The sequence below is a fragment of the Carassius auratus genome, chromosome 39 (genome assembly GCF_003368295.1).
Source record: "Carassius auratus strain Wakin chromosome 39, ASM336829v1, whole genome shotgun sequence".
Classification (NCBI taxonomy): Eukaryota; Metazoa; Chordata; class Actinopteri; order Cypriniformes; family Cyprinidae; genus Carassius; species Carassius auratus.
The window spans coordinates 6,753,235-6,773,571 of record NC_039281.1 but is presented as its reverse complement, the minus strand read 5'-3'; the positions used below and the strand labels follow the sequence as shown (position 1 = coordinate 6,773,571).

The 20,337-nt window shown below is 35.7% G+C and overlaps 1 pseudogene; it reads right to left on the bottom strand.

Annotated features, from left to right (window-relative positions):
• Positions 1-4,574: 4,574 nt before the first annotated feature.
• On the bottom strand, positions 4,575-15,354 carry LOC113057805 (transforming growth factor-beta-induced protein ig-h3-like; annotated as a pseudogene).
• Between the last annotated feature and the right edge of the window lie 4,983 nt (positions 15,355-20,337).

Below are 20,337 nucleotides of genomic sequence, written 5' to 3'. Positions count from 1 at the left end.
GATTCGCGATGCCCAAAATGAAATGATTCGCGAACCCCCTTCGACTTCCCGAAATGACTCAAATGATTTGCGATCCCCAAACTGACTCAAGTGATTTGCTAAACCGCTCCGAACTCCCGAAATGAGTCAAATGATTCCCGATCCCGCTCCTGCCAAACTGACTCAAATGATTCGCGATCCCGCTACGAACTTCCGAACTGACTCGATTCGCGATCCCGCTCCGAGCTCCCGCACAAACTCAAATGATTCGCGATCCCCAAACTGACTCAAATGATTCGCGAACCCAATCCGAACTCCCGAAATGACTCAAATGATTCGCGATCCCGCTCCTAACTCCCAAACTGCTCCGAGATCCCGAAATGACTCAAGTGATTCGCGGTCCCGCTCCTTACCCCGAAATGACTCAAATGATTCGCGAACTCGCTCCGAACTCCCGAAATTACTCAAATGATTCGCGATCCCGCTCCAAGCTCCCGAACAAACTCAAATGATTCGCGATCCCCAAACTGACTCAAATGATTCACGAACCCGCTCCGAACTCCCGAAATGACTCAAATAATTCGCGATCCTGCTCCGAACTCCCAAACTAACTCAATTGATTTGCATTTCGTGAATGCATCATATATCCTCTCCTGCGTTCTCATGGAGTAGTAAAGTGTCCATTATAAGCATACTTCAGAATTCAGAATCTCAGCAGAAGGAGCCTAGTTTTTGGATGCTGTTCTGTTCACATACTAATTAATGATTAATGTTTGAAAGTGAAGTGTAAAATTAATTATATAAATATTTTATTTGACTAAGTAATTACAGTTGTATTTCAGTCTTCATATATTAATAATTGAATTTAAAAATAAGCAAAATAATAATGTTATTATTTTAGATGTTGTTATTTGTTCAAATTTACAGGGTTTCCAAAAAAACTGTGAATGTAAACCGAGACAACCATCACAGCTAAAATATAATGTGTACCAATAACCTGTTTATAAACAGATATTGCAGATCTGGTGAAAAATGCAGCACTGCTAATCTTACAATCTTTATTCAGAGAAAACATCAAGTTTCTCTTCTGTCTGGACAATGTAAGTTTTGATATGTCATGTTTTGTCTTGGTGGGGGTGGGGCGTGATGGGGTTATTTTAAATAATTGACAGCCACGATCACTTAATTAGCTCTGTGAATGTGATAACAAAATTAAATAAAAATGTCTTGCTCTTGTAGAATAATGTTCTAATGAAGAATGTTTTACTCTTATTGACAGTTGTTTTGTAATATCAGGAGAAATACAAAGATGTTAAAATTGAGATAGGGCTGCTCAGTGTCTCACAAAAACATTTACACAATTTAAATGAAAGATGTGGAGGCAAAAAAAAACAGCCTATAGATCTAGCACTCTGCATGCTTTAAATCAGATAAGAAATGATGTAGCTTGAACGAATAGCATTTTTATTTAAATTAACAACAGAGAGAAAGTGAGAAACTGCATGTGTGAATAATGTTTGTGTAGTGTCTCTTCAATAATCAAGCTGCAAGTTTAGTTAAATCAAAAACAGATACATTGTTGCTTTTTAGTTTTTCTGTATGCTATCCAAGCTATTTTATTAATGAATATCGCATTGATCATGAAGTTTCTGTGGTCATGATTGTTTGTGAGTTGTGTGTGCAACCTAGCCAGTGAATTGGCCCTTTCCACTTTGGTAAAAAATGATCAGTCACATACCTAATTTTTTTGCAAAAAATGAAAATTCATCGGAACAAATTTGGAGACATTTTGTATTACAGCGCCTGCTCATAGTTGGCTAATTTGCAGTGAATGGGTGCCATCAGAATGAGATTCCAAACTGCTGATAAAAACATCACAATAATCCACAAGTAATCCACATCAATCTATCAATTAATGTCTTGAAAAGCAAAAAGCTGTTCGTAGCAAACAAATCCATTATTAGGGTGTTTTAAATTTAAACTATTGCTTCTGGCCTGAACATATGAGTCCATAATCCATAATTGTCCTTTCAGTGAAAAAGTCCATCCTCTGTTGTCCTCTCACATCATGTATACACTGACATATTTGTTAAGAACTTTTTTGGACTGATTTTACTTGTAAACATCAGATTCAGACAAGATGACTTTTTTTTCCCCTTTTTTTTTACTGGAAAAAGAAATATTATGGATAGAAGAACCAACAGTTAGGAGTGAACAACGTCTTGATGAATTTGTTTCTTGCAAACATGCAGCTTTTCACTTCACAAGACATTAACTGATGGACTGGAGTGGTGTAGTTACTTGTGGATTATTGTAATGTTTTCATCAGCTGTTTGGACTCTCATTCTGACGGCACCCATTCACTGCAGAGGATCTATTGGTGAGCAAGTGATGTAATGTTTCATTTCTCAAAATCTGTTCAGATGAAGAAAAATCTACATCATGAGGATCAGCAAATTTGAGTTTTGGGGTGTACTATTCCTTTAAAAATGGTGTAACCTAATAAAGTCAGGTTCAGTCAGACAAAGAAAATATTTTGACTCTAATAGAAACAGCAAATGTAGATGTGTACAGAGAGTGAAAAAACATTATATTGAGCCATTATTGGAGACACATGTTTCCTATTAGAAAGGTCCTTCCCAGACAAAGATATCCTGCAATAACCATGTGTAGGTGTACTGGAGACAGTTCGTTTTCAATAAAATGTACAAGATTTATGCATATCAGATAAGAACATCACTGATATTGCCAAATATAACAACAATAATCGAATCTGATAATCTGTTAAATTTAGTAGGTCAAAATAGTGGACAATAAATAAAGTCTGACAACTCTTAATTGATACTAAACAGAAACAGACATCAAGTTTTTTTTTTTAAAGGTCTCAGGCATCCTACAGTGTAACCCTGAATTTAATACAGATGTAGACTTATTAGACTTGACATTTGTTTCCGTGCAGTGGTGTAATTAGAGGAGATGAGAGTATCTTCAATATTTTAGAACTTTGGATGCTATATGCATACTGCAATAATAACTTAACAAGCAGGTTCCAGTAGCACTTAACTCCACTGCCCTATCCGACACAAAACAGGCTGCCAGTGTCTCTCTCTGGGAGCAAAATGCAGTTGGAATGCTTCGTTCAGGCTGCCAGCTGAGAACGACTGTGCACATATGTTATTGGGCAGCTTTGAGACAACCCATCCTAGGACTGCTGCTGGGTACAGAAGCTTTTTACCATCCTCAAATGTTTCCAGAGTGTCTGCGGTGATATAACAAGCATAGTAAAGCAAAATGGCATTTTTAAACAACAGGCATCTTTCCATGTAAAGTTATTACAGAAGCTCCAGCTGTCTCATGTTGATTCCATGGTTGGTTGGGATCCAAAAAATGGCAGGTCTGTTCTTATAGGCTCATGTAGGGGGGGAAAACAATGCCTAATGTAAATGATAAAATGCAATGAACCATATAATTTTAAAGAGTTTAGGATAGCAAATTAATTAGGTTTTATAACTTTTAAAGACCCCATGAAATAATAAAAAAAGTTTTATTGCTTTTAGTACATGTGTGTTAGCTTTAAGGTAATTTAAACAACAACTTCTGACTAAATTCACCTTAAGCAGATATATGCAATCAGAAAACAATAAAACACTGACTCATACTGCACTACACAGATTTCTGTCCAATCAGATGCTCTCTAACAATGAAGTTGCCCCTCCCACTAAAAACCACCTATGGCAACAATTATGAACGTTTCAAGTAATATTACCATAAATAAAATGTTTTGTTATTTTCGAAAAACAATTTTGGTACTGTGTTGGATCTTTCTTTGATGTCAGACTCATGAATTAAAACAAACTGCCCTATTTAGTACATGTCTGTGCTTTTACACTCATATTTGTTTTTTAAAGACTTCCTGTGGTGAAAATAGGGTTTTTTTTAAAAATTGTTGTTTAAATGTTTATCTGGTGTTTTTTAAATACATTAGACAACCCATTCAACACAAAACAATATTACTGAGAATGTAACCAATCCAGTATATAATATTAAGAGAATATAGCCTTTTTTTTTTGTCTAGTGCATCACTGCAACAACACACAGCGGTGTTCCCTTATTGAAAGAATTGGCATTTTGAACAAATCAGGTGAGTTAATGATTTACTGATCCGTTCTAAAAACAGTTTCTAACTTCTATCCTGAACGAATCAGTCATTTGAAAAGAACTGATTCAATAAATGACTCAGCAACTCACTTATAAAGACAGTGTTTCATATTTAAAAGTGTCATTCTATTTTTTCTCTAATTTCATATTTCTATATTCCATTTTTTATATGTAAAACAATAATCTCCTAACATCGTCTGTCAAATTTTTAAGTTTAGTGTAAATACATAAAGGTGCTATAAAATAAAATAAAGAAAGAAAAAAACAGTATGGAACCCTGCATGTTTTTTGCTCTTTTTAAATGCAATTCTAACGCATGAATAAATTATTTTCAAGGGGAATCAAAGATAAAATTAGTGAGTGCAGGGAGACTTCAAGCAAGCAACAGGGAAAATGTGGAGAAATTATTTAGTCACAAATAATGAGAACAAGCAGACTTTTACATTATCATCTGAGTGAGACGTTTAATTGCCACACATTAATCACCACATTATGACAATCCACCACACTGTGAATTCAGCTCAGTGAACTGACAAACTGGCTTGTAACAGACAGAGCAAACTACATTCAAGGGCACTGGCTAGTTTTATGTAAACTGTAACTCTTTGGCTACAAAATGGTCATTTTATTTTAAAATATGCAGACAGTGATCTTTGGTTCATCACAAAACATCTTTGGTGTAATTTTATGTGCCCAAATAGCATTTGTTCCAGCGTAAACCATGCAAATATGCTACAGTAATATAAAAAACCCAACCAAATCATTATAAAAACAATAAAAAGAAATACAAAAATGTGTTGAACCAACATTTGATTCAAATAATTCAGGCTGAAATTCCACAACAGAAGTCGAATGAATATCCAAAACATATGAAGTGCCGTAACTTTGCGGTCATCAATTTGTGATATTTAGAAATCACCACGGGCCTTTGGCACATGAAAAAAAGTCACAATCTTGCAATGCTGAACTGTTTCCCATTTTCAGCTTTGTGTATTTTGTTGCCTGGATTTTCTTAGCCTTTAATTATCTCTCCACTGCGCAATACAAGATATTGAACTGTGTGTTTCCATCCTTTTGAAGTGGTGGAGGATAAAATGAACTACACTTTTACTTTCTAGAGCAATGTTTACTGGACACGAGACATTGTTCTGCTGCTCTGGCTTCTCAGGACCTTCTGGAAGAGATCTTCTGTAATGTAGCAAGAAATATATTAAGATTTTTGGTTTCCATTATTTCAGTACAACCACATGCAAATTATGAAATGCATCTGAGACTCCTTTTGCAATTGCAGTAATGCATACGTACCATTTTTTATTACCTGAGACCCAGCCTGAGATAAAAAATAATAATTCAGAAGATATATTTAATTTATTTTTGGCATTTTGAGCACAAAACAAAATATGTATACCAATTAAGCAAGCAATTAAATATAAGCACTGACCTTCTGTTAAATAATAATTTATGATGCACTAACCCACACAGCAGAGGTGCGTCTGATTGTTGAGCCTTCAGCCTGATCACTCAGAATTTTAGGAGCTAAAACAAAGAGGCACATCGCACTGTAATGAAGCTCTGAAATGAGATATTGCTTTCTTCATAACATTTAAGGACGACTGGTTTATGGCTTACGCAGTGGTTTTACGATTACACCAACAGCATGAACAACTCCATTGGTAGCCATCAGATCAGCCTCGACAACTGGCACCCTGTTCACGTATATAGTGGAGTTACGCTGAGAGGGATACAAATCAGAATTATCAGACGAAATCAGATTAAGGAAAGATTTCACCTATAAATGAATATTCTGACATGATTTCTTCAAACGTCACACAAGAGACACAAAAGATGAGTCTTTAAATACACCTTTTCCACAGAACCACAGTTAAGAGTGACAAATCTATAGAAGTTTCTATATAATTGTTTTTTTGCAGAATGACAGCACATACAGTATATTTGTAATTACATGAGAGTGAGTAACTAATGACAGAAATGTAATTTTTGGGTTTATAAATATACATTTCTTGACTCAATAAGATCAAATTGCCAGTGAATACATACAGTGCCTAGCTCCAGTTTATCTCCTGTCAGGGGCGTCACTCTGGTATGTGAGGTCACAGCACCGCTGACCAGGAAATCTTCACCAATGTGGTATTTGAGAAGGTTTGCCAGCTCCTTGGGGTCTCCTATGAACAAAATAGCAAGGAAACAACAGATGTAGGTATATTCTTCACATCTACATACACTCAGAGTGATTGCAGAATTCTCATAGCAACAAATCTGATCAATTAGTGTGTAATCATGCACTGAACATCTGCTTTTCTAACACACATATATGGTGACACAGCAGACATTACTCATGAGTCTGTTGAGGTCAGCGGGGGCATTGCACTGAAGGCAGCATTGGTGGGGGCGAAGAAAGTGTAGCTCCCTTTTTTGTTCAGGAGCTCGGTCAGGCCTGCTCTCTGAATGTTGCCAACTAAAGTGCTGTACAGATGAGAGTTAAGCAATACACATTATTAGGAGCAAGAGAACACAGACAGCTCAAATTTCACCCAGGTCATCAGAAATCTGAAGAAATTACAGCTTCAGGTTTAAACATGCAGGTAGATGATCATTACGAAACTGACACTGAGAAACAGCAGCTGCAAAAACAATTACGCCCTTTATGGTGGAAAGATTTTTCTTCAAGGTTTTTATAGGGCATTTTGAGATTAAATCAACACCGATGTATGCCTAAATCTTTTGTACTCTCAAATACCTCTAGATTGGCTTAAACATTCACAAGCACCTCATTTAAAGTAAATTAAAATCCTGTCAACATTTACTCAACCTCATGCCATTCCAAACCAGTTTTTACTGACTAAAACCATAAAAAATGATATAAAATAAGCATTAACTGAAATAATATATATATCGAACTGATATTAATTTTTTATTATATTTAGTTAAACTTGTACAGAAAATTACTACAATTTAAAAATTATAAAAAATAGAACATAAAAAAATACAAAAATACACAACAAAATTGTTAAAAATATAACTAAAAATAAAATAAAAAAACGTAATATATATATATATATATATATATATATATATATATATATATATATATATATATATATATATATATATATATATATATAAACTGATTTTAAATATTAACAAAAACTATAATAGAATCTCCGTGAAATTAGAATAACACTGTTCCAAACCGATATGAATTTAAGTCTTATGTAGAATACAAAAGTGCTTTTTTCTCGTTTCCATATAAGGAAAAGCAAATGGGACTTGAGCTGTGAAGCTCCAAAAAGCACTGTAAAAACATCATAAAGGTAGACTATACCACTTAATAGCTTTGGTGTGCCGGTGCCTTTTGACCCCAAAAGCCATTTGTTCTTGTCTGTCTTCTGACAAAATGCCTTTCACAACAGTGGGGCCGTATTTGATTCAAATTCAAGATATTCTTCTGTCCTATTGAATATACCATATAAACTTAAACTTATCTGGAATGACATTAGGTAGAAAAAATGATGCCAGAATTGATTTAACTATCCCTTTAAGACCTCACTGTGAGGATTATCGTCGCTGTGCTTACCTGAAGCGATCATCAGCCTTCAGGACGTCCATGACGGTTCCCATGGGGGGTGTCAAGAGCTTGTCAATGATGAACATATTTGCAAAGCGGCCATTTTTGTCGTGTGCAGCAATGCAGGCGTTCTCAATGCACAGGTTCTGCAATGTAAAACGGTTAAGGTTATTGGTTATTCAGAGTAGCACATTTGTTTCAAATCTCAAATCAAAAGACAGATGATGCATGAAGTGGGCTGTGGAAAGTGTTAAGGTGATCCAAAGGAGAGGTTTCCAGTGGTCTGTGAAGTCCATTACAAAGCAGAAATGTGAGAGTGCAAACTGAAATAACTAGAAATAAAAAAAAATTGATGGATTGGGATGGGAAATGGATATGTCATAATGCATGATCTAGTCAAGAAGGATATTTTTCCTTCACCATTGTCATGAAAATGAAAAGTATTGATGTGCTGTTATAAGGTTTTGTTCAGTATAGAGATATCAATGTTTCGTTTAGAAATAGCTGCTGGGATTTGGGTTTGAGTTGAATAATTCCCATAGGTATAATTCAAGACTTACATTTCTGAACACAAACACTCGAAGTTTTACTCCACCAAGGGTCTCCAGCTCTTGTCCATGGTAAAGGCTCTTGGAGGAAAACTTCTCCTTGAGAATGTGGTTTCTCAGCAGTTTCTTCATGTCGGGTGTCATGGCCAAACTCTTGTCTGCACGCAAATTACACAATTGCAGTTATTTCAGAATTTCTTAAGTCTCAGTTGCTGCAGTAGGTTAAAGAAAATGGAGTGATCCAACCTTTAAAAGCATCGTTCAGCGGAGCTAATAAAGTCACAGCCTCGGAGCCGATGAGATGATCAGTAAGACCAGCATCTTTAAAAAGCTTGGAGGCTGTCGTAACAACTGATCCCTCTGCAAGCTCCAGGAGGGTCTTGGCTAAAAAGCAAAACACAGTGAAGTATTAAATACTGTATATATATATAAAGAATATGGGTCATCAAATTACTGTATGTATGAATTGTATTTTTTATGTATTTGTCCTTTTTGTATACATTTACAGATAAAAAAACCCCTTGTATCTTGACATTGACGTTTACGCCAGATTTACTAACAGATTGCACCAGCACAAACCCTCTTTTGGCATTACAAAAATCTACTGTCAGGACTTACTAAAGGCATGCAGTGAAATATTAGTGCTGAAAAGACATGGACACAGTTATTTTTTGGCTGACCTTATAACATATGCATTTAAAGACGCTACATTTCTGAAAGGAAAGTATATCTAAATAAATCATGCAACATGATTTCCTAAGGTTGCACTAGTCAGTTTTACTGCTATTTGTGCCATAATTAAAAGCTGGTCTTAAACCAGATGCTAATTTGCACTGGTCTTAGTAGACTGCATTGGTCATTATAAAAATGATCTTGCTGATGCGTGCATCCACTCCCATTGGCGCTTTTATGAGATTGCACTCTTATAATATTTTGCCCTGTTTAGTAAATCTGGCTCAAAGATCTCTTAAAAATCAAACCTGAGTCAGGTATGAGGAGTTCATTGACGTAGTGAATGACTCCATTGGTTCCAAGCTTATCTCTCTGTGTGACGATGGCTTTGCCGTTGATGGTCATCTCTTCGCCGTCGCAGCCGACTTCGAGCACTGTTCCCTGCAGGGTCTCCAGAGGTGTTCCAGCCACAATGGACTCAGAGCAGTGCAAGTTCTTAACAATGTGGTAATTCAGCAGATCTAAAGTGGATCGAGACCAAAATATGATGACCCGGTGACAACAAAAATGAAACCTGTTGTTGCAGCATCTGAGATGTTTATGGGTTACACTTACATGAACTCAAACCCAACATGAAATCAAAAGTTTCCTGCATGTTTTTGCTCTTTTGGCACATTATTCCAAACAAAATGTGTGTTTTCCTTATTAAGCAAAAACGAATAGCTTTCTTGGATTCTGAAATGATTTTCCTGCTTGGCTGACATTATGAGCATATCCCTCTTACTTTTCAACGGCTTCCTCCAACCACCTGGCTTCATTCAACACCTACTTTTCACAATCCAATCAATTCCCAATAGACAAAATGAAGTCCCACGCACTTTTTTTTTTCTCAGTGGATATCCAGTTTAATACAGAAATGCATTGCATTGTGGAAGTAAAAGGAAAAGTGCTTCATGCTGAAGAAGAGCAAAAATACCTTTGAGAGCAAGCGGGTCTCCCAAAATTCTGGTCAGTGTTTCTGGAGGAATCTTCTCAAAGGCTTCATTGGTTGGAGCAAAGATAGTGTAGGAACCCTCATTTTCCAAAAGATTGGTGAGACCAGCTGCAGCAACTGCCGTCTAAATGAAAAGGAAAGGATGGCGTTCAATGGACTTTGCAGAATTCATACTGCATACATACTCCTGAACCAGCGAATTCCCTCAATAACGATAGAAGATCTACCCGCAGAGTGTCCAGGTCATCATCTGTGTCAATCAAAGAGTTGACATTATTGGTAATGGCTGTTATGACTCTGTCAACAACATGCACAATTCCATTGGTGGCATGCTGGTCTGTCTTCACAAGCCTTGCACAGTTCACCGTCACAATCTGCAACAAGACATATGATTGGTAATGTACACAAAACCTCACAGCAAATCAAGTAGAATATACACCAGTTGACACAATTCTTAACAGCATTAACTAACCAGAGAGAAAGTAAACAACATGTTTCCAGTGAGAAAAAATCTAAACAAGGCTTCCTTCTCTTGTTGTTTAAAGCAGCACTGATGGTTTCAACCAAAGCTGACTTACTCCATTAGAATAATGGTGGATGTGAACATCCAAGTCCTGGTACATGGAGGGGAACGACGTGCCATGCTTAAGATCGTCAGACGTCAAGCGTTTGTTGATCATGTGGTAGTGCAGAGCGTTGAGGAGTTCAATGTTGACGTTGCTCACCAGGGCATCCAGAATTTCCTACAAAACATTCTTGAAATTACATTTAGCCTATCTTGATATTTGTGCTGTTTTTACAGCTAGGATTTTTGGGAAGTCTAAATTGCCTATTGACAGGAAACTCTTTATTTCTTCTACATGATCTATGGTGATGCACTTGTGGGAACTCACCATGGGAAGTGCAGCCCAAGCCTCATTGCTTGGAGCAAAGAATGTGAAGCTGCCGGGACCTTCGATCTCCTCCTGCAAATTGGCTCTTTCAGAGTACATCTTGGTAGTACTGGCTCCAACCACACCCAGGGTTTTATAGATGTTCACCAGAGGTAAAGCTTTGGAAAATAAATCCATTTTGCAGTGTTACATCATAATAAACCTCTTTTCATGCACACAATTTATAATTACGTACCTGCTGGACAGCCTTTTTCTCCAATCACCTTCTCATAACCAGGACAGCACTCATAGCTGACCACCCTACAAAGAAATGATAAAAGAAGATTCTGTACAAATGGGAGATTTTCAGGAACTTCTGCAGGAAATCAGGTCTATATTTCTCTCTTTATTAGTACGAGGGCTGAAGGGCTGCGACAACCAACACACTCCTTGATGCGTTTTAAAGTGCACGGCTTATGCTATACTGTACTTCTTTTTTATTTCGTGCCAGATATTTCCATAATAAATAAGGTCTGTGCTCGAGTTGGTCTTAGAGGGTCGTAAAATCTAATTTCCTTTGGTAGCAGAAGAATCAAGAGGTACGTTATGAGCCAGGGAAACTCCTGAGAGGGAACTCTAACCAGCACCAGCAGTCCTGCCAATAAAAACAATGGGAAATTCCTTGGAGCCACCATGCAAAGGTGCAATTACTGGGATACTGAAGACTGACATATAGCTTTGCTTAGACATTTCCTTTCCAAATTTTTTTTTAATGATCTCTTACTAATATTTACATGCATAATGCTTTTTACCAATTCACTACCACTAACTCGTAACTAAAAAGTTTGATTCTCCAAGAAATAAACCTTGCATTTTTTCATGAGGTTTTTACAGTGATACAGTGCTTGTATGGGACTAAATAATGACTACTAAATCCATTTTGAAGCCATTACTAGTCCATAGATTTGAATGCAAAATATATTTGTGCTTATATTAACTATATACTTATACAGCATAAGAATTTGCTATTGCATAATTCTTTTTCTTCCCATATCATGACTGTTTGACTTAAGATATTTTAGCGAAGAACACTTGAAGATACTTTGGTGATGCATTCCATGATATGACATTAGATTTTTTAAAGGGGGTTGACATACCAATCTCAACAAACTGTTAGCATACTAGCTTGAGTAACCTACAGCATCTTAGACTGTGATAGAGTGGAAAACTAGAAGGCAAATCTAAACAAAGGCAACAATCCCGACATCCAGGCATGGGACAGACTAGTAAAACACACGGAAGATGAAAGCAGATTGAACTGATTATCAAAACAGATGGTAACTCAACTTCTGTTTGTCCTCTGCTGACATTAGCAAAGATGGTAGCCATGGATTTCTGACCAAATAAACAGCTAGGCCACATAAGTCACATATTGTGCACTTTCAAGTGGTGAGACAAAGAGGTATTGTGAAAGTTGTATTATGTTGAAATAAATATATTTAGCATATGAGTGGTCAGCTGATTCATCATTATGCTTCTTCTAAAATGTCTCACTTCCTAATATTAGAAGTAACAATATAATTTTCCAGACCAAAAAAGCAAAAGGCAAGGCATTAATGGTTATAATATTTTAAAGTTTTGCTGAAATCATCCAAATATATTATCAGCATTATATAGCAATATAACCACTGCAGTCACTGATATTCAGCAAAAAATGTTTCTGTGAAAATAAAGTGCCTGAACCAGGTGGCTAGCAAAAAGAGAGCAATAGGGAGTAATTTGTAAAAAACAAAAAAACAAAACCCCGGTTACTGGTCTCTCCTCAACTGACCCGAAAACATCCTGTTCCACAGGAGATCTTTATGAATCAACTGCACAAAGAGTGCAATTGTTCCCCCAAAATTCCTTCAACCCCGAACTTCAAAACCCTAAAGAAACTCTGTAAATCAAGTGAACTGCAGTGTCACTGAACCCAACCTTAGGCTTTCCTGAGTAAGGTACATCCTTTCACCGCAAGACTCAACATTTGTTTTCTCACAGAAATGGAAAACTCCTTGAGAGCTGTTCTCAATGATTTGTGTGTGTATGGGGGATATAAGACTTTCAGAAGTCCCAGCTGAAGTCATTTCCTGAAAGCATCCAAGCACCCACAGCTACTCGGACTTCCTTCTTGCTTTCAGTAATGAAAGAAACTCTGTTTAAAAATTGGAAGATGAATAAAACAAGTCCTTCTCTGTTTCAAGATTTTAAATCTTGCTCTTGATCAGAGTTGCCAAAAAATTTGAATTAATAAAACAAAAAATGGATGACTAATTACTGGTGAAATCAAGTAATAAAAAGACAAAATAGGGAAAGAAATGGTGTCGCTCTCCCACAACATTATTTTATCTTTTTATGTACACCTACCATTTAAAAGTTTGGGGTCAGTAAGACTTTTTTTTGGAAGAAACGTATGCTTTTATTCAGTACCTATGCATTAATTGATTAAAGTGAGTGTACAGACAATTTTACCAAATAAAAAAGGAAATGTACACCATTTCCACAAAACTACAATGCATGCATTTATAATAATAAGAAATGTTTCTTGATCAGCAAATCAGCATATCAGAAATATATCTGAAGGGTCATGTGACACTGAATAATGAGTAATGATGCAGAAAATACAGGATAAATCACAGGATAAATACATTTTAAAATACATTCAAATAGAAAATTGTTATTTTAAATTGTAAGAATATTTCAGAATTTTACTGTTTATAGTGTATTTTGAATCTTTTAAATGGCAGTGTAAATATGCATCATGTACCATCTCTAACCAGAATACACTGGGATATTCAAAAACTTCTTCACAAAAAACTTGTTTTACCTTATGTAAGCAAAATTAAACTGTTACATAATGCTTCCAAATCTAGACGCAAAGAAACATTCCAAACTCTATTCCAGATTCCAACATGGTTAATAAGCATCCGCCATGTACTGTGCCGAAACAACACCCTCCCATTAAATCAGTGAGTTTATTCATCTTTTATTTCAAGTTTAATTCCTGCATTGTAGACACTGAATATGCTGTTCCTCCTGAACTCTAATATATTTGTCTGTTAAATGTTAATGTAACCAATAACACCTTTTCCCCCTCTGGGGACGTCAATCAAACAATTCTGCTACAAGTTGTAATTTTGATCCAGGTCTTAGTACACTGAAGTTCTTTTAGACAGAAAGGCACTCAGATTTGTCAGCTTTGCATTAATGCACTGTTCAGGATGTTAGGCAATTTAACCCCATGAAGACTGAAACCAATTACCAAGAGACATATGGTAACCATTACGGCACAAAGTTCTTCTATATCTAGTCAACTTGAACTCAAATACCCTGTTCACTGTTCCATTATAAAGCAGCTAGATACAAAAGAGAATTGTGTCCATTATGTAAAATTATAACCTTACGAGTTACACAGCTGATGGATAATACTGACTGAAAGATGTCAAAGAGTTCTTCAACAGACAACATACAAAAACAATATAAAGTCATTATAACTTACACTAACAAGACATTTCCTCTTCAGTTCTACAAAGGCTTATTCTTTTAGAAATTGTCTTACTCTATGAATAAATGTGAAGTATCCCCCCCACAGAGTAATAATCATCGTTTATAACAACCTGTCCTGCTTTTCAAACCTTAGATGATGCATTGTAAATTCTTTAGAGTTAAGGTGATTTCAATCTTTTAAGTTTATTCACCTATATATCTCAGCACATTCAGGCAGTTTAGATGAAAAAGTCTATAATTAACTTAAATTTAGTTGTGTAAATGTGGGAAGAAGACTCTGGCATGACAACTGGTGAAATATTTTCCATCGAGTTATGTCCTGAGAGAGTTTTTCTTCTGCTACTTGAAAAGACAATGGTATTTCATCTAAGAAGAAATATTTATTAAACCCAATACACTGGTTCAGACTTTGGCACAGTACAGAATTGGATTATATTTGCAAGACAGACAGATTTCAGTTTTAATATGAAGCTATCTGTGGTAACTCACGTTGGTTTGCCACATATTTTGCGGTGATACCATTGCTTGCAGTTGGTGAAGTACTTCTTATCCGATCCTTGAATATTCTGCATAGCACAAACATTGGGGCTGCAACACATAAAAATAAAATAAAATCAGCCTTCTTTAAATGCTCCAAACATTCACCAAATGCTCATTGCATGCTGCAAGACTAAAGAAGAGAAAGTCGAACTTTTCACTGATTTTTGGAAAATGATTGCATATAAACCAGAGGGCTTTTAATTGTATTCATGGTTTTAAATCACATTTTGTGCACACTAGCTATCTGTCTAATAAAGAATGAAAGACTCAAGTGTATGATCAGTGCAGAACAGTTCTTACCCATGAGGTCTTCCTCGTATCCTGCTGTGCTGAAGAACCGCTTGATACGGGGTCTTCACGGCGAAACCTGTCGCGATTAGGGTGACAGCCAGAGCAAACCAACAAGTTAAGCGCTTCATCTCGCGTCCCTGCACGCGCACTCCAGAGCGACGCCGCGCCGCGTGCGGCTTAAATACCGAGACCCCGGTGCTCAGGGAGGGGCTTGAGACTACCAGAAACACGAAACTCTCACTCACAGACTCACAATGAACATTATACCACGATAAGACTCTGATGCATGTTTTTGGATTATAAACAATAGAGCAGCTCACTGTTAAAGTTTTTATTTGTAATTCTGTAAACATTCTGTAAACATGTTATGCTAGGCTACTACAGTGTAAGTGTCTGTAACTTTGCATAAACGTAGACCTAACTGCATAAAGAAGGCTAAATATATATATATATATATATATATATATATATAATATATATATATATATATATATATATATATATATATATATATATATGTTCATATATATATATGAATTAAATGAATACGTCCAGTAGCCTATTGTGTAAGAACAGTCATAAATGTCATAAAATATTGAAAAATATGTCTAATTACCTGCTGATAGTCGCTAACCCATTTAAATGTTTTTGTTTGCTTTAATTTATTTTTTATTTTAACGATTTTATTGAATTTGTCATGTCTAATAAATGGTAAAACGCAATCAAATAAGACACAAAAGACATTTGAATCCCTGAAAAGACTTTTTCGCCCACAAAAGCATGACACTCATTACAGCATGACTTACTGCAACACTTTTCTTTCAAATGTGTTTTCCTGTAAGCATTTAAATGTACAATAAAGAGGTCAAGTTTCCAGTTCAGTTTAAGAAATGGGACTATAAATACTTGATATTTCTCTTAGACATTTTAAAACAACAATTCATTCCATTCCATTTGTTAAAGCTTTTCAAATCTAGTTTGGGAGTTATGTGGCTACTTATATAATCAAATACACTACTGCAAACTAATAAATAAAAAACTCATAATGTAGACAGAGCAGATTTTGCTATGGTTTTGAGATGGTACAGGCTATTCTTTCTTATTTTTTTTTACAGTAGGACTAGCACCTGGTCTATTTTGGGGTTACCCTATAAATCGAGCAACAGTGGTTTATGAGCTCTCCTCGTCTCCTCTAGACTGGCCAATGCTCCATTAGCTGTGTGGTATTTAGAGAGGTGATTCCTCCTGATTTTCCCTGTTGTGCTGCACATGCATTATACTTTTATATTTTCAAATTAGTTTTTTTAGTTTATTAAATAACAGGAACATCTACTGAGTTCTACCTCCTTAACCAGAACATTAGCAAAAGTTCTGAGTATGTTCCCCGTTAGATGCAAATAGCTTACCTGCTATAATGTTGAGAGACTTGTTTTGATTTGATACTGATTTTGATCACATTGACATCCTCTGGAGAACCATTTGAAACCTTTAACATCAAATCTGCCAATCTGTTTTTTCGATACATTTTTAAATCTTTCTTGTTTCCACAGGTTTTGATATTTCACACAATAAAAACCCCAACTGATGTTAATAGCATTTACAGAAATTACAATGTTTAACACGTTCTCCACAAACAAGAAAATCTCCAATAATAAAGAATATCTTTAGTAAAAATGACTCATCATTGATTGACAATCTAATTTAATCACTATTTCTTATTTGTTGTTCTGTGTCAGAAATGAAATATGGTATATTACCTTGCTGAGGTCTGTTTCTTCTATTACTTTTTATGGCCATGTCCAGGAGTTGCCCTGGGGCCCAGTGTTTAATGATCAGCTCATCTTCATCCAGGGACGAGCACATTCCTTCACACTAAAACCTCAAGAGGGAGATGGAATACCCATTTGCCCTTTGAATTTTGATACCTCAATGCTTCAGATGCCCAGTACACAAAAATAAATGGAAGTGGAATTTTTACATTCCATTTGATATCAATCCCATTGTGTGCTAATTTAGTGTGAAGCTCAATGTATTTCTCAGTACCCTATTCACACTTTGTCTTTTCTTTTTGAATTATTAGTCCTTTTCTTTGTTGATTTAACATTTAGGTGTCAAAAGAATACTTTTTAATGGATTGAAAAATGCTCATGCAGCATCCTGTATCACTGGAGTTTTCCATATAATTCCACGGGAATGGGGAATGGGTTACCTTAAGGGGAAACAATTAAATGTGTTTTTCCACTCTCCTTGGGGTACCAGTGGTCTCCTTACTGTCTGGCATTACTTCCTGCTTCCAAGATCAGGTTAACTGAAGCCAGAACACAATTTAGTAAGAATACAATGTTGACCCTAGAACAATATTTACAAGGAAAACGTCCATGAATATGAAAACACTGGGTATCTGAAAGGACAGATGTAATAGGTGGCTTTGTATATAACAGTGTGTTCTCATGGTAACTCCATGAGTTGCATGGGATCCCTGTTATAAACAGTCTGAGAGCATCTTTCCAGTCCAGCTGATGAATCAGCACCGATGAGATCAGATGTGTGGAAATCTGCTGAAATAATTCAAAATGTACTTTGTTTAGTGTCCCATTATTCTTCATCAAGAGTTATTTTATTTTTGGACCATCCTGGACTGCATCCTCCCACGTTGTCTATGTTTATGCCAATGTCCGAGAAAAACTGGTCTTTAATCTCATTTATTATCGTCCTTCATACTTCAAGTGACATAAAATTTCCAGAGTAATGGACGTGCCATTATTATTGCTCAATTTTTTTTACAGCGGCCGTCTCACACTGAAAAAAGTTAAAACCACGTGTAATTTATTTAAAGTGCACTCTAATATATTTTGGTCCAATCCAAAATCAAATAAGAAATCACAATAAACATTCAGGTCTTCTGAAGGTGCATTTATTTTAATTTAACCAAATGAAGCATCAACTTAAAGGAATAGCTTTTTCAACCAAAAAAAAAAACCTTAACATTTTAGCAAATCAAAAAGGTCTTGATGGATTTGTTTATTATAAAAATGCAGCCCTTTCACTTCACAAGACATTAACTGATGAAGTGGAGTGGTGTGAATTACTTGTGGATTACTGTAATGTTTTTATCAGCTGTTTGGACTCTCATTCTGACGGCACCCATTCACTGCAGAGGAGCCATTGATGAGCAAGTAATGTAATGCTAAATATCTCCAAATCTGTTCAAATTAAATTATGGATGGCCTGAGGGTGAGTAAAACAGATGCACATTTTTTTGGTATACTATTCCCGTAAAGTAAAGTAAAATTAAATGTAAATATATATATATATATATATATATATATATATATATATATATATATATATATATATATATATATATATATATATATATATATACATAGTAAAACCATGATTGTGACAAATTGTAATTGGCCCAAGTAGTTGGACTAAATTAAATTTATTTAATTATATATTTAATTATTATATTGATCTGAATGTAGACATTTTGGCCTATGTTTAAAGAAAGTAAACCATGGATGTGACAAATTGTAATTGGCCCAAAGTAGTTGGACCAAAGTATAATTATTTCATAATCTTTACAAATGAATACTGTTGACTATGCAGCAACAAAAATATAAATATCAGCCATAATAATGCTTTTTAAAGGAGGGAAATTACTGAGAATATGATATGTTTTAATGAAATAAATAACACAGGGTCAGGTTACTGAGGCTAATGCCTCAAGGGAAAAGGTCCACATAGCATGCCCTTGTGGACCTTCGCCTCAGGATTCACTTTAATGTGTATTTGTGCCAGTATGGGAAAGTTTAATCAGTGATAGTACTTCAACTAAAGAAAAAGTCCAGCTGAACCTCTCAGTGCTTAATACACTCCATAACCACTTAAACTTAATCTGTAATATATGTCAGTGGCAGTGGAGTTCAGACATGCGAGACGTATCATACTGAATGCCCTCATTTGACCCTGGAATGAATCAGTCTCAGTGAACCCTTGTTAGGCCACATTACAGGACAGGGAAAAATGAGAGTCTGTGTGATCTCATGACCCCTGCCACATGGAGGAGGCTGAGAACATCTCCAAACATTCCAGCAACAGACAGTTACAGGGGTAATTGGAAAATATGGTTACGGAGATAGTCAGCCCTAAAGATATAATTAAATGTGCCTGGATCTTAAAGTAAACAGAGCGATGAAGGGCACATGACCAGTGATTTTGCATAGCATTATTGGTATCCTAATGCATTTACTCTTAACCTTTTTGGCTCCAAGTCCTCTGAATGTTTTCAACTAGTATATTTTCTCTGGTCTTTCCTTTAATGTGTTGTTTTGCATTATGTGTGTGTGTGTGTTAATTTTCAAACAATAGGAGTGTTCATACATTAAAATAAGTAACTAAAATAATGATAGATATATAATTATAATATATATTTTAATTATAAAAATATATTATCTTGGCATCACTAGAAAAACATGTGAATAAAAATGTCCATGGATTATTCTATTTTACTCATTTACATGAATTTTCCACACCTAGAAACAACACTTTTAAAATCAGGTTATTTCAACACAATGGGAACACTATTTAAGAAAGAAAAAAAAAAGGTTTTGAGGGGGTCACTTAAGACAAGAAACATATTGATTTTCAGTTGTTTAGCTTATTTTAATGCTTGTTTTATCTTATTTTAAGCCATCTTTGCCCCCTGGTCTGTGCCCCACTGTCCTAAAGGGTTAATTAGTGCCATCTTATGGTAATACACACTCCTTGTGGGACAAATATTGGCAAAACTATAGGATATAATTACAATGCTTTAAGTGGGCCAGTACGCACCGGTACTCAGTACCACTTCCAAATATAGCTCTTGAGGTACTGCTATTTCTCACCCAGAACGTGCTTTTAGCGTACCTGTACGTTCATTTGGACATCTGTTTTAATAGAGGTTTTAATCCTTTGCCTGCGCTGCCGCTTTTTCAGAGCACCCTTCACAATGCTTCCTAATTCTTCCTAGTTCGGAGTATAGAGCGTGAATCATTTGAACCAGTTTGGGAGTTCGGAGCGGGTTCGCGAATCATTTGAGTCAGTTTGGTGATCACGAATCATTTGAATCATTTCGGAAGTTCGTAGCGGGATCGCGGATCATTTGAA